The following is a 16,598-nucleotide window of genomic DNA, read 5'->3' as shown; positions in this document are numbered from 1 at the left end:
GTATGGCAGGGAGAGTATGGCACACACAGGTGGAGTAGGGCAGGCAGAGTATGGCACACACAGGTGGAGTAGGGCAGGCAGAGTATGACACACACAGGTAACATAGGGCAGGCAGAGTATGGCACACACAGGTAGCATAGGGCAGGCAGAGTATGGCACACACAGATAGCATAGGGCAGGCAGAGTATGGCACACACAGATAGCATTGGGCAGGCAGAGTATGGCACACACAGCAGCATAGGGCAGGAGGGGTATGGCAGGGAGAGTATGGCACACACAGGTGGAGTAGGGCAGGCAGAGTATGGCACACACAGGTGGAGTAGGGCAGGCAGAGTATGACACACACAGGCAGCATAAGGCAGACAGAGTATGACACACACAGGTAGCATAGGGCAGGCAGAGTATGGCACACACAGGCAGGGTAGGGCATGCAGAGTATTAGTCTTAAAAGCTCTTGTGATAACATGGGTGTGGTTTAAAGTGGGTGTGGTTTAAAAAGGGAGTGCTCAGACTGGCTTCCATTAGCGGCCCTCCACTATGTATGCTAGAGAAATTCCGGCCCTCGGCACCGCAGAAGTTGGACAGCACTGCTGTAGGGGATTATCTGTAATGAGCTCCTGTTCTCCAGTGTGTTCCCACTGCTCCTTTACACAGCCTGCTAGTTCCATGCATAGCAACTGAGTGGGCCACCTTCAGCTGGGGGTGTCCAGGAAAGAGAGAGTGTGGCTATGGTGCCAGTGGGGGCACTGAGGAAAAAAAGACGTTGCAGGGCAGAACTGCCCCCCTTGCTGTATATACTGAAAATATATAATATACAATAGAATACTGTACTTTAAGCAATGCCCGTTCCCCTAAGGGGAACCAATAAACCTACTGGCTTAGGACAAATCCTCTTTATTCTACTCTAGGACAGTTGTTTACTGGCAATAATAATTTCACGATTCTGCCTTTTTAAACTGACCCTCTAGGCACCCCATAGCTCCCCAAAATATCCTATAATGTATCTAAGTTTAATAATATAGTATTTTGTGTGGAAAATCTGGATCAGTTTGTAGCATTTGTTGCATTTTGAATTTAATCTCCACTCTCTGTTTGCTGTTGCAATAAACTATTTCCATCTTACTGTGGTGTACGAATACTGGATGGTGTTTTCACCCTAGATATGGTGGTGGGTTTCTGTTGTACAACTTTATGGGTTTGTTTATTTCTGTTGTACAGTATTAGGGATAGGTTCTCTGACTGCACTATTTTACATGGCTACAAGTTTAATCACTGCGAGCTGAGCTCAAATGTAAATGTAATGGAAAAGGACTGAAAGCAGCTTTTGAGAGATCCCTTATCAGGTTTAATACGGATTATTTGCTCATTGCCTGAGCTGCCCGCAATCACCAGATGGCCACGTGTTCCATAGATGTGATTGGAGAAACTAATAGAAAAGGCTTTGATAATTAGAGTCTAGAACAATGTTGATGTGGGAAAATGTGAGGCTACCTAAGGACAAAAACTTTGAGTAAACTTATTATACTGTACATGGTAGTGGTTTTAGTCCCAAAATGTATTCATACTTAGCAGGCCTGGATTAGGATTCAAATTCAAATTAGGCCCTGGTATTTCAAGTACACAGAGGCCTCACCAGCCCAATAAATAGTGGCATCTTCCAGTAGCCCCTCTGGCATTTGTCGGAATCCACAGATTGCCAGTGTGACCAAAAACCCTTATACTGGCCCCATGTTTAGCCAGTGCATGTTAGCCAAGTTGGTGGCAGCCCATTGTTCTGTTTTCCCGCCGAAAGGGTTTTAAACAAAGAAGCTCCCAGAAGTCCCCTCCAGAGGAGCTGGACAAGTCCCTCCTAGGTTAAACCCCTCCCCTAATGATGCAGCAGGGGACCCTGCCAATTGGAGCTGCTAGGGTTGGGTTAAGCAGAAGCAGGGTCAGCCTCCTAACCAATCAATCCTAGGGGGTGTGGAAAAGAGGGGAGGTACCAGCAGCAGGGTAGAAAAAACAGAGGTTGTGGGTGGAGAAGAATCTTTTGTTCATCTGGGTGTAACCTCGCTACGGCAGGACACCCTCCCCTGCGGTTCCTTGGAATCCACCCTAGCTCAGGCAGGAAGATTCCCTCCAACTGGATTACCCTAACCCCTGCGGAAGGACTGTTTGCCCTGGAACCAAGATCTGGGTGGGAAACCTTTGTGTATTGGGGGTTGGGCTGGGAGACTCTGCCTTTGTTCCCTGGAGACTGTGCAGAGGGGGGTTGCCCTGAAGACCCCCCGAAGGAGGATTTGATGTGATTGGGACTTGTGGACCTTCCATGCGTATTGCCCTTTCCCTGTTTATCTACGTTTGGTTGTAATAAACCCCTGTGAAACAACCCCTGTGGCACGTGTGGTATTTCCCTGATTGTGCTAGCGGCTCATACGTCATACGTTGTGTGACAGCCAGTCCGTGTCTTGCTGCACTAAATAGTTGGAGAACCCTTTAACATTACTTGAATTTCTGCATTTTTTTCTGTTAACGTCAGTAAAATCCTGTGTTTCGGGTCAATGTCTTGTTGCATTAGCAAACTCGAAGCTTCAGGTGATGCGCAGCCACCCTTCTATTCTCATGTAAAAATGGACTGATACAATTTTGAATGCATTGTACAGTTTTTGTCGTTCTTACAGAACACAGACTTTGAGGCAAATTGATGAAAGACTGGACCATGTCTAGCAGTTTCATCTTTTTTTTTATTGTATGGCAGTTTGGATTAAGCCAGTTATTTTCTGCACCGGGACAAATTGGTCCAGAGCAGAAAAAAACGATAAAATCCAAAGCCATTGTCTGCATGGAAACTACTGTAGTTGGTAAAATGGCTCATTGCCAGTTCAAGAGATTTCTGCAAGTTCTTTGCTGTTTTACCTCCTTGCATTCTATGCTCTTCCTTCATCCACTACTAGGGAAAGTAGCAACAGCACTGAATGTTGTTCATTTTTAGGCAATTAATCTTACAGTGATGGATTGTTGAACCCAGTCTTTAGCCTTTTCTTTTTTATGCATCTCTAGAATTTTCCTTCTAAGGTCCTCTAGTTATTGAGTCACTCTGGTTTTACGTTGGTGTTTAACATTATTGTCCTAATTAAAAATAAAATTTCTTCATAGCTGTAATTTTGCCCTTATTTAATTTTGCTTAATCTTTTCTTAATCTCCATACCTTAAGTCTACTTAAAATCATTTAAACATTAAATAAACCCAACAGGATTGTTTTGTCACCAGTAAGGATTAATTATATCTTAGTTAGAATCAAGTACAAGGCACTGTTTTATAATTACAGAGGAAAAGGAAATCATTTGTAAAAATGATTTGATTACTATGGAGTCTATGGGAGTTACTCTTCCCACAATCCAGAGCTTTCTGGACACAGGTTTCTAGATAACACATCCTACACCTGTAGTATATTGTAAGCTTCCCATAGACTTACATTGAATTTATATTCATGCTTTTTTAACAACTATCACCTAAAAAACACTGGTTAAAGCACTTGCCAATCAGTTGCATTATAAAGGTGCCCATACACCTTCAGATCCGCTCACTTGGCGACATCACCAAGTGAGCGGATCTGAAGGTGTATGGGCACCTTTATACTGCAACTGCTTGGCAAGTGCTTTAACCACTTATGGGTGGGCGATATCAGGAGAATCCAAGCTGGGGCCCTGGGGCCAAACGATCGAATTATAACAACAGGCATAGGCAAAGTCGGACCGGGGACCACATCAACGAGCCGATGCGGTCCCCGATCCGACTATATTTTTTAACCTACCCGATCGATATCTGGCCGATTTCAGGCCAGATATTGGTCGGGCAGGCCCATCGGTAGTGCCCATACACGGGCCGATTAACTGCCGGTCTAAGGGACCGATATTGGCAGCTAGAATCGGCCTGTGTATGGGGACCTTAAGTAATTTGGGGGGTATTTAGGTGCTCTTGCAGCACTTTTTGGGCTACTTAAAAACTCAGTGATTAAAGTGCCCTAAACACCCCTTTGTGCCATTACCAAAAATATCATACCTTCTCTGAAGTACAGGGCTGGTTTTTATAAGCAGGAAATGGACATCATATTATAATAAAATGAAGAATGGATGGTACAAAATAAGGGAAATGTTTGTTTCATTCTCCTAAAAAAACAATGCTTAGGCTAAAGCTCCCCTTCAGCAGGACAATGATCCCACACACATCATATATTTTTTTCTGGATCAGTGTCAATTAGAGCCAGGTTTGTATTTCAGTACTTTGGAACAGTACTGTATTGTTTTGGAAAATGGATAAAAATCTGTGCTCTTTGTTTTTGTATTAAAGACGGCTAAAGCAGGTTACACAATATGTTTATTGTTAGCAAAAAAGGGACTCGTTGCCTCAGGACAAACTGCTGGTTTCAGTTATGTGAAGCAAGACTTAAAGTACTCCATTTAATTATAACTCACTCCACTGTGTATAGTTAATAAATGGAGCCCTGTTTAGCACAGCAGCTAGATTCTGTTTGTAAGCAATCTGGAAGTGGCTACATGCACACAGGTCTCTCACCCTAACAGTGAAGATACACAGAGCTACTAGTAGCAGCTACTTGTCGCGGCTACTAAAATAGACAATGCTAATCATTTACTGATAATTGTCACTCTCTATATGTGTTTTAGCAGAGGCAATTCTCAGTTTTGTCTATGTCGGGGTATTTTCTGGCATTTAGTAGCCGTGACAAGTAGCTGCTACTAAGTAGCTCCCTGTGTCTTCACCCTAAGGGCTCTGGCACACGGGGAGATTAGTCGCCCGCGTCAAATCTCCCTGTTCGTGGGCGACTAATCTCCCCGAAATGCCATCCCACCGACGAAAATGTAAATCGCCGGTGGGATGGCATACGCGGCGGCGTGATTTCAGTGAAATTGCGGAAGTTGCTTTTCTGGGTTTCCTATTGCACTTTTTTACTGTTTACTGCAGTATAACGAGTGGCTAGATAAAAAAAAGCCCTGCATTAAGGGACTAAAGCATTGCAATGCTAGGCCAACAACTAGCTAGCTAATTCAGTGCTGGGTTTGTTTTATGGCCTAGGTCAGGGACAGGAGTAGAGTCCCTGTGATGTCATGACTGATACTAGCAAGATTTACTGCTAATACTTACCTGGATTTATATACAACAGTCCTGAACATTTAAGCATCTCGCAAAGGCCTAAGGCTATGGCCACACAGGTGGATATATTAACTATATGGTCTCATATACAGTAAGTGCTTGGTTTTGTTACCTTAGGTAACACAGGGAAAGAGAGCCCCACCACACGATTTCTTAGATAAAAGGTCTGCTATTGGGGTGACTTCTATTACAGTAAGATTTTATCTATAGATACATGTGCCATATGAGACACACCCTTCGGGGGTAGAAGAAGACACCAGTGTTGACAACAGTGTTGCAGTACAAGACAGTATTCTGGCCCTCTCTACCCCTCAAATCATTAAATTGCCAATATTCCTCACCTTCAGGTCCAGAAGGGCCCCCAAAATCTTCTTGATATTTTAAAGGCATTTTGACAAAAATTGTAAGGGGTTATTCTTCAAAAATGGCAATTAATACATCTGTCTGACATTAAGTGAATCCTTGGACCTGTTTGATTTATTTCCCCAAGGAAGAAAAACAAGTTCTGCTAGAGACTTTACATTTTAAACATTTTTGCAAAGGTTGGGGTTGGGTTTGAGAAAATATTTCTTTAGTCTTAAAAAATGTTTTTAAAAGCCCGGGACTGAACAAATGTATTGGTGTGTAGGCGCCATCTCAGTGCATTGTGCCTGAGTCTGAGCTTTCAGAAGGAGCCAGCGCTACACATTAGAACTACTTTTGGGTTTCTCCAAGTCGCATGTAGCTAAACAGGGTTTCTCCTGCTTGGGTGCTATTCTCCTGTCTAGTGAGCACCTTAAACAATGCAAATGTTTTGTGAACTCGTTCATAACTCTACGATGCTAAAATCCTCCCAGGTTTCAGGATACCTGCTTTTTAGAAGGGTAAGGGTCTGGGCTGTCAGAAATCACTGTCCTTCATTGTACAGGGTGGGCCATTTATATGGATACACTTTAACATAATGGGAATAGATTCCCATTATGTTAAGGTGTATCCATATAAATGGCCCACCCTGTATTTAATGTATTTGGGGCTAAAGTTCTCACTGCTTCTCACTGTAATTAATGTATAATGGATGCCACTTCTTCTGGTTTTTACTGCATAATATATTCAGGATCTGAACTTGTTATTTATAGAAGTCAATGTACCATTATTTGCAAGTGCACAATGTGGGGCTCATTCATTAAAGTACGACAGGTCCGATTACAAAAAACTTGTATTTCTTCTAAAGTTAACAACTTTTTGACTGAGACAAATTCGGATTTGTCGCAACGATAATGATGTTTATCAGAGCTCAAGTCACATGGCTGTCATCACCTTGAAAATTAGGAAATGGCTAGCCCCATGTCAAAAATTAAACAAAATGAAACAAAATCTGTTTGCTCTTTTAAAAAAATGGATTTCAGTGCAGGATTCTGCTGGAGAAGCTCTATCAACTGATGTGTTTTGAAAAAACATGTTTTGCTGTGACAGTATTCCTTTAAAGTTATCTTAAGCAAATTTAATTTGAGGAGGTACATTGTGTAATGATATTTTGTTGTTCTCCATTAACCCATATGACCAACAAAGGAATGGTTCATTTACCCCTATATACAGTATCCACAGGCACACTTTGTATACACTCCTGCTTTCTGCCATCCACACAATGATCACAATACTGATGGAATTCATAATTAATCTGGCCCTGAATGAACAGGTGGTGTTTTGCTTCATATCAGAATCATTATATCTGGGTTACTCTTGTTCATCTCTGTTGGTTTGATCAATCAACAAGTTATTCAAAGGCTAACTAAAGCTCAACAAAGAATCAATCAAAAAATGCTACATCTATTGTTTGGGATTCTATACTAGTCCAAGGCCTTTACTGCCCTTTAGCAGATCTGTGCAAAGATTTCTTTTCTGCTAATTTAAAGCACATGCTCTGGGCTCCTGTCAGTTATCTGAGGTTAGGGGCAGACTCAAAATAGAAAATATATATTGCAATATAAAATAATACAAGGCAGCCCAGAACACACTAAGCATTTACAGTGTCATTGCTCATAGAATTGCCTAATAATATAAATAATAGGGAGCTGCTGTGATTTTTGAATTTTGAAGGTATGATCCAGTTTACTCACATCCAATAGTTTTAAAAGTTAGGGACTATAACCAATCTGGAGCTGTCCCTAGAGGTGTTTGAAATGGGGTTCCACTTAGGAAGGCGGTGTCAAACAGACCATCTCCCTTCTGTATTATAGTGCCCCCCCCTCATTACATTAAAGTTGGATGCATATGCTATATGCACATATATATTCTATATATAATTTAGTAAAATGCTACATTACAGTAAATTGATTTTATTTAGATAACTTCTTATAACTGTCTACTTAAAAGCAAAGATATGATATCTTATAACAATAGTATGACTGCGACTGGGCCATTATCTGCAAGAAGTTTATATTTTCTACCCCCCTCTGTGTGACAGACAAGTTAATTGGCTCTTTATGAAATTAACCTTAAGTAGCCATACACTATAAGATCCGCTCATTTGGCGACAGTCAAACAAATTTCAGTGATGGAAATAGGACCCTTTGGAGACAACGAGACAACAAGAAATCAAATCTGCCTGATCAATGTCTGCCCAATTGGGTAGGCCCATCAGGGGTGCCCATACACGGGAATAGAAGATGCAGAATTGGCAGCTTAAATCTGTCCATGTATGGCCACCTATATCATTAGGGTGACACTGATCCACTCTGGGTATTTTTAAGAGCTTATTGCATGAAACTGTTATTGTAAAGAAGAATTTTGGACTGGATAATCACACTTATAATATAGGGTTAGTTAAAAAGGGTTAATTAAAGATATACTGACACCTAACATTAACCTGTTTTTAAAAAATATATTATAACATTGTCTTTACTTGAGTGCTATAATTTTGCCATTAAAGTACTTCCTAATCCTTTTACATTACAGATGCTATATGTTCCTTTATGAGGGAGCTGCCATATTTGTGAAACAGTAGTTCCTTAGTGTTAGAAATTCAAGGAATGTCAAGATGGCAAAACACTCAGGTTTAGGAACGTCAAGTAACAATTACTTACAAAAGCAGCCCTATTAGTGAAAAAGGATCAACATGATCTATAGGTAATTTTTAATGTACATTAATATTTTGAAAAATATGTTTTTTGTGTGTGTCAGTATCACCTTAAGTTTTCTGGGTAGTGTGTTGCGTGTATGTGATCGTGACCTTAGACTAAGCTTTAGTAGGGCAGGCACCAGGGCCACTCAGCAAGGTGAGAACCTTATTATATTACAAATGTTTATTCTGAGTCTAGGGCAGTATTCACACATGTATCAGGTGGCTTACTCCTAAGGACTTGTTATAAATGATGATAATCTTGCCTGAGGCAGCAGCAGCAGCAGCAGCTTTAGCGAGGGACAAAATGGTGCTGACATTTTAGCTTTTAGTGCAGGGGGAGCAGGGGGCTGCCTTGGGGGGACGCAAAATACAGGATTGCCCCTGGTAAATGTGTCAGTGCTGTATAAATAAAGGATAATAATAATAGCTTGCCTGCTAATTGCTGAGTGATGCTATTTAACCTAAAGCCAAAGACCCTGGATCATCCAGAAAGTTAGTGACTGGCCAGTTCAGGGACACAGCACTCTCTGTGGCTCCTGCTTTTCTTGTGCTAAATGTCGAAACTATTAACTGATCCTTTGAGACACTCTCTGCTTCCACTGTAGTAACTCTTTCCCACACTATAAAGCAGAGGAACCTCTGAATAAAAGAAAAGGATGCCATGAAGCCAGCCAAGCTTAGACAAAAGCTTGATTCAAATTTACAAAGTCCGTTGTTATGTAACTTTGTACTGCAGTTAATAACTGAAGATGGAGAAAATAGCAGAACCTCGTTCATACAAAATATCTACAGGCAATTACATGGGGAAATGGATACAAGCAAAGCACAATAGCCAGCTCTAAAGATGTGTTCCTGTGTGGGGTTTCCTGTGTGCCTTAATGAAGGGGGATTCTGCTAAACACACACTTCCTCATGCAATCTGCACAGCATGGAGGCTGTCCCAAGTCACATCTGTCTAGTGTTTCACTCTGATTCAAGCTAACCCAGGGCTACAATAAATCTAACTTTGTGCCCCACCCTAAACAAATCCACTTCGCTGCTAGAAAGGGGAAAAAAAAGTGAATAAACACCTTTTTTTCTGTTGAGTGGAATTCACTCTCCAGCAGGTCCTGTCTGTGCTGGATGCTATTAATCTGTGTTGTGGAATTGGCTGCCAGACAGAAAGGAGAAACTCAGATCACTGAGGTGAAACCTTCACAAACATTGCTGCCTTAAACCCTGGGATTGGAAGGGATTCCGGAGCGGGAATGTGGAGATTTGGGATAACTGTATTGTGAAGATTGGGATCCCAGCTGCTGCACCCTAGTATTCACCCCTAGGCAGGCCTAAGGTAAGACGCTATCATTCAGTAAGCTCTTATAGCTACACTCACAGGCAGCTGATTTTAAGGGACCAGTTACAAGGTTGCTTATAATCTTCAAGCCCTGTATATGTCTAATCATTTTATTCTGGGAGGGAGTGAATGATATGGTTTTCAAACATCATAAAACTGTAAATTCTCCATCAGTAAGAATACTAAAAAGGGGTTGTCTACTGCTCATATACCCATAAAATTATATGTTTCTGCATGTGTCCTTTATCTGTGATAACAAACAACTTATTGTTCACAAGCAAGGGACATTTGTATACACAGTTGTAAGAGTGTTTTAAGAGGTGCTTGACATTAATCTTATCAGATCCCCACAGCCAAGCAGAAGGCTGTCAGGTGCAAACAGAGCAAATCAGCCTGTTATCAACTATTATCAGCTTTATTGTCAGTAAAAATTAGGTAAAAGTTGTGTTTGGAAAAATTCCATGCATAGTACACATTGTGCCTATTCTCATACCACTACAGTACACGAAAAGACCCTTAAATATTTTCTTCAGTATATTTATATTGTCATTGAAACATATTTAGGAGAGTTGGCAACTCTGGTGAAAATACCTGTGTACATTACACTATAAACCAATATATATACTGTATGTTTTATTGTTAGGTCTGTTCATACTGCAGCTCAAATGTCCAGAAACATTATTTAGTGGCAGAGCAGGCTTAAATGGTGCATTCAGCTCAGCATAGTGCAAAGAGTATTGGGGGCCAGAATTGGGGGTAAGCATAAATAGAATGTGCCTCAGGCACAACACAGTAGGGAAGCAGTGGAAATAGGAATGATCAGATAGGGACAAAAGCAGTGAGCAGCGCCAGAGGCTTGTGGACAGTGGGGGATTTGGATGAGTTTGGTGGCAGGCAGCTTGCAGAGTGAACTGACAGGGAGGTGTTGAGGGCCCAGAGCTCTGTGGACTAAATGGGGCAGACAGTTGGGGTGGGCTTTTTGGGCACAAATACTACTTGATCCAACTCTGGTTGCCCCTGTAGATGACATGCACATACCTCCAGGGGCAGAGTGCCACAAACATGGCACTTGGAATATTTTCCATGGTTGTAATTGAGTCTACTTTATTACTGTGACTCTGCTTCTGTTTCAGGTTTTCTATAAAGCTTGTGTGCCATATTTCAGTTCAGATGCTACACTATCATTTGTGTGGGGATTCATTAGACTATATATTGTTTTCCATTACTTGTTTGTTTTGCAGGGCAGCTTTTATAGCTACAACATTCTACACTGTGTACTATGCTGTGTAGAAGAAGGGGGGAGTAATTTCTGAAAAGGTATGCAGTTGTGAGTTTGGATTCTAACCATTGTTGTAACACTCACAGGTGATTTTTCCACTGGGCCATGCAGAATGGGGTTATATTTTACAAAATAATATCTAAGACCACTGACTTAGATTTCAGTTTGACAATTTAATAGAATGTGTCCCAACTGGAAATTGCCACTGGTTGGGTGTTATTAGCATCTTGACAATATGTATAATACACACATACTGTATATCCCACCCACCAACACCAAAAGAAACAACTGCATAGTCTTTCAGGAACATTAGCCCTTTCATGCCTAGTTTATCAATACAGTCTTCTCTGACATTATTATGATGCACTGCACTCATTTATACAGGACTGGGTCCAGTTAATCATTGCACTTTAGTAAGGTAACCAAATCATGTGCTCCTGTCCTCCAGCAATAGACCCTGGATCTTCTTGAGTCAGTCCAATGACTCAACTGCTGAGCCAGACAGACACAGCTGCTAATCCTCTCCTGAATAACAAACAAGTGCTAATCTTTGTCTGCTGCATGGAGTCCTTTGGATGTGGGTGTTGTGGTCACTTAGATCTAGGAGACTTTTTAAAACTTGCAGCTGTTAATGATTTGGAAAAACTGTGACATCACCTAAATGACTGCAAATGGGGGGTTGTTATTAAGCCTGCAAAAGTTGGGTCAACTCAGTGTATTTCCCCAGCTGAAAGACATGTACCCCAGCTAAGGTCAATTGCATTCATTTGCTCAGCAGGAATTTTGAAGGGGGATAACAACATACATGCATAAATAAAAAGTGCTATGTCTCAGGGCAGCACTAGACTTTTGCTTGCCCTGACCAGTGCTTGAATAATGAAACTTTGGCATTGGGCCCACAACTTTTTTAAAGTGACCATGGTGTGGATGTAATTACTTATGTCTCGAGACAACCCTGAACGTATGACTTTCTTCAAGTGTAGCTGATAGGGGAGCTAAAACATCATATTGAGTATCACTCAATGGTCTGGCAGCTGTGACGCACAGCCAAGCCTCAGAGTTGGTTACGTTTTTTTATAAGCCATGTGTAAGGGAGGTGACTGACAGGGAGATTAGTTACCCGGCAACAGATCTTCAAAAACAAAAGACCATAGGCCCACTCACCAAACACTTTTTCCTATTTTTCCCAGTCAGCCTCTATTCTTCTAGTCTCCTTTCTTTACATGCTATAATCTATTCCATGAATGACCATGAAATAGGCAATATGGTTAGTAGAAGAATTGTCCATTAATGCCTGGGCCCACCGGGAGTTTTCCTGGTATCCGTGTGGGCCAGTCCAACACTAGTTGAGGATGAGATGGCTTTTTTATATAGACAACAACAAGAGATCCTTTGCACTCACCCATTATCAGTGTAAACAGGACATTAAGACATTCTGTGCATTCAGCTATCAAGATATGTCCTCCCCATTAAGTAACAGAGATTGTTTATCCATATATTGCAATATACTTCAGGCTGGCCAACTACATCATCCCAAGGCCTGGCCAGTCCTACACTCATGTTTATCCGATTCATTAAGAATTCTACTACTTCAAAATACATTTAACCAAGGGAATGAGTTTACCTGCAACTTACTTGCTTTCAAGGTTAAAACCCCAAATGGTTGCCCTTTTATTGGCTCCACTGGGATCACCTGACTGTAGCTGGGAAAGGTGGGAGCTAAAACTTTAAGCTGGCCACTGCTTTTGTATAAACTATAACAATGAAAAGTTGTGCTCGCCGCTTAATTCTAAACCGCTAGCCAGGGGTGCGATGAGGTTGTGACCACAAAATTCATGTAGACAACAACAACAGATACTCTGCACTCACCTATTATCAGTGTAAAAAGGACATTAAGGGCTCTGGCACACGGGGAGATTAGTCGCCCGCGGCGAAATCGCACCGCTGCGTCTGGCATCCCGCCGGCGACTTACATGTTCGCCGGTGGGATGGCAGGGGTAGGCAACTCGGGGAGATTAGTCGCCCGCAAACAGGGAGTTTTGTTGCGGGCGACTAATCTCCCCCGTGTGCCAGAGCCCTAAGACATTCTGTGCATTCAGCTATCAAGATATGTCCTTCCCATTAAGTAACACGGATTGTTTGTCCATATACTTCAAGCTGGTCAACTACGTCAAAGTCATCCCCGGTCTGGCCAGTCCTACACTTTTATCTGATTCATTAAGAATTGTACTGCTTCAATATACATTTAGCAAAGGGACTAAGTTTTCTAGACAAGAAAGGGGATATGTAGTTATGTTTTCCTCTTTGTAGGCTGAAGGCAGCTGTCTTACTAGGTTAAGGGTTATTGGCTTTTCTTAAATATTTATTGAATGGGTTGTGTAAGGGCTTAATTAAAAGGTTCTAAATCCCCAGCAATTTTTCATTTTAACACCTATGCACATAGTTCGTAGGGCATACTCCTGTTCCCAACCACATCATCATCACTTCCCCAACTTAATTGTGTCTCTGTAATGCCTCCAGTACTGCAGAGCTGCACGGTAGTGGCCTTCATATTTGGCTGCATCACTTCTATTTCTAAGTTAGGTTGCATCTCAGTTGTCACAAAGGAGGCATCACTGAATTGTCAAGAATGTAATTGTATTTTGTAGGCTTAAGGTTTGCATTCAGTGGAACCAGAGGTCCTAGCACTAACCATGAAAACCAGCCCCAGACATTATTCCTCCCCCACAAAACTTTACTCTCTGCTTTGTGCATCTGTAACACAGCACCTGCTCTGGATAATGGAGGAAACTACACCAACATCTTCTCTCCTACTACCCTCAGGGCTCTTACCTATGAGAGATTTTTAAAGAAGTTTAAAGTGTGTTTGAAACACAGGCCTGAGCACATCTAACCACATAAGCTAATTGGTTCCTTTTTATTTTACCTGCTTGTCCCTATTATTATTCATATCTGCACTTTAATGCATGCTCATGCATGTTTCATTGCATTTTTTTCCAGCCCAACCCTCTGATTTTTGTATGTTTGATGTAGAGACTTGCATTGGGTTGGGTACTCATGGGTTATCTGCAGAAACTGGGTATTTTACAGGTTGCAATAGGGTTTGTGGGTATGGGTGCAGTCTCGCCCAGGGGAGAGGGGGTCACCGCCAGTAGTTACGCCGCTGCGTGGCACTCTAGTTTGATGTGCATTCACAATAAAATTGAAAAATGCAAGTTGCAAGTCACAAAGCATACTTCAAAGATAAATACGCAAAAGCATTACTGCAATAAATTATTGCATTGTATTTGAATTAACACACATAACCCTAAAGGCTGTTAGTCAATCAAGAGAAGCCCAAGGTTTCCCTATATAAAACAACAAGACAAAAGGTTGCCTTTCTCTGTTAGTCACTAGCTATATGGCACAAAAGTGATAGGGACATAAAAAATGCATGTCAGTTAAATGGATAATCAGGTCTGTATATTTTTAGGTGTCCTTCTGAAGGGTAAATCTTAATCATTTTTTGGATACAAAGTAAAATTTCAACAGTTTAACATAATTTAAGTTGCTGTTATCACCATAAATGCATTATGAACTGGCAGGGTCAGACTGGGCTGCCGGGACACCGGGAAAAATCCCGGTGGGCCCCGGCCCTAGTTGGCCCTGGTGGCCCAGTCAGACCTTTGCCAGTGCTCCCCCTTCTGACTGTTCCTCCCCTGACGTGTTCAATTTATAAGCGCTCGGGGAGGACGTTAGGTGGGGGCCCTGCGGGGGGGGGAAGCACTGCGGGGCGGGTTAGGGGGGGCCCTGCGGGGGGGTTAGGGGGGCCCTGCGGGGGGGGTTAGGGGGGGCCCTGCGGGGGGGGTTAGGGGGGGCCCTGGGGGGTAGGGGAGCCCCGGTGGAACCTGCACCCCCCACCCCTTATTCTCCTTTTTACGCAATACATTTTTAATCCCTCCTCCCCTTCAAGCCAATCATGTTCCTCACACTGTGTTTTTTTCTTTTTTGGTGAAAAATGTATTGTAACAGTCTGGGTGCTGTTAATTCCCAGGGTCCAGATGCAGCTGCACCCTCTGCCACTTCTCCTCTGTTCACTGACCACTTTCACTTATAGAAAAATTTAAAAAAAAACACTTCCCCTTTAACAATATATATATATACTGTACCAATATAGATAGAGCAATTATAATGGCAGAAAAATGCTGATGGTAGACAAAGCATTTCTGCCTCCACCAGAACTGCAAGACACTGCTCATGCTGCTGCTGCCCTTTGCCTTGAATGGTAACTGTATGTTATCAACCAATAAGTACGTTTTTAGGCCAAAGCCTGCTTTTCACCACTGTTAAAAATTGTGTGGAGCATTAGCCTATACAGGACTACATAACTATCCTCGGGCATTGTTTAGACATTTTTTATGGCACATTTATTATGCACATTTTACATTCAGCTCATAAAAATGCTGCATTGTGGGTGGAAAACACTGAAATTACAAGTGCATAATATGACTCCTTATATGTGGTAAAAAAACAGGGTTTGATAATTTCTAACAAAGCCTCATTTATTTCCTGTTGTCTCCTGTGCTGCTGATTTAATTGGAATTGTTTCAACTTTTCATTGGGAATTTGCCATCTAATTGTTTTGCAGGCTATTACATTTGCTGAAAGGAAGCTTACTGGATCATTTAAAAAACAAGTTGCACTTCTAATAAATGTAGTTTGCGGCATGAACTGATAGCAAATTGACTGTATTCTAGTAAAATGCAATTGGTGTTTCAAGATGGATTTTCTAAAATTAATAATAACATTTTATTGCATGTTTCTTTAGGAAATTGCTGCAGCTAGATTTAGACAGCTCTCAGGTAAGGGAACAAGGTACACATGCCAGGGAAAAAGCCATTGCATGTACTGCCAAGCCACACAGATGTTTCCTCACATGGCTCAGTAGCTGCCAATAAACACAGGGTCCCTGGTTCTAGGCAAGGTAGTTCCTAACTTTCAGTTAGCAATAGTCAGTCTTCTGTCAGTTTCTTTGTCAGATTGGCAACATAAGTTCCATGGGCGTATATAAATATATACTGTTTTTGCTCTTTTGTATATGAGAACATTCCTTTAGATTACCATTAAAAAACTGCAACAAGTGTAAACAAGGCTTAAATGCTGGGGTTATCACCCTTCCAAAAACATTCACAAATGGACCATCCCAGACCTCCCCATACCTACAAACAATGTAGGTCTCTATAACAATCAACTGCATAAAACAACTCATATGTAAAGCCATGCCATTGTCATAAAAATATACTTTTTCAATAGTATGTGCCATTGGGTAGTCCTAAATAGAAAATTGACATTTTAAGCACTAAGGGCCACCCCCAAACAAACAAACAAACCAAGGCACACATACATGCTAGGCCACATCAGCCAATTAATGAACAGAGTTCTGTCTTTTACTTCCACACTTCTTCCTGTTACAGTTAGAGCTGCCTTCCTGTTCCTGTCAGCTGATCTCTGAGGGAGCACAGAGCTCATCACAAAATGGTGGCTCAAGAGAAAAGATGTAAAGTGCAATATTGACTGACATTATAGATATCATATTAAGTGGCCTATTAAAGAATCTTACCAAACTAGAATATATATAATATATATTGGGTAATTATTCATTCTGGGAGTATAGTTTTCCTTCAAGTTTGCTGCCTATTCTACTGCTCCAGCTAAAAGTTAGGACTTAATGTTACCTGTTTCCTCAGTAGGAAGCT

General features: G+C 41.6%; 1 protein-coding gene across 2 annotated transcripts in view; it reads left to right on the top strand.

The window, feature by feature from the left end:
• Positions 1 to 9,183: 9,183 nt before the first annotated feature.
• Positions 9,184 to 16,598, top strand: part of papln (papilin, proteoglycan-like sulfated glycoprotein) — a 57,510-nt gene continuing 50,095 nt past the window's right edge. The window contains exon 1 of one of the 2 annotated variants that reach the window (XM_004917234.4): positions 9,184 to 9,581. The gene's annotated coding sequence lies outside the window, so the exon portion shown is untranslated. The remainder of the gene's footprint in view (positions 9,582 to 16,598) is intronic. The other variant, XM_002941084.5, reaches the window with a different exon arrangement.

Source organism: Xenopus tropicalis, chromosome 8 (genome assembly GCF_000004195.4).
Source record: "Xenopus tropicalis strain Nigerian chromosome 8, UCB_Xtro_10.0, whole genome shotgun sequence".
Taxonomy (NCBI): Eukaryota; Metazoa; Chordata; class Amphibia; order Anura; family Pipidae; genus Xenopus; species Xenopus tropicalis.
The sequence above is the reverse complement of the archived record's forward strand: the minus strand, read 5'-3'. Positions and strand labels throughout refer to the sequence as shown.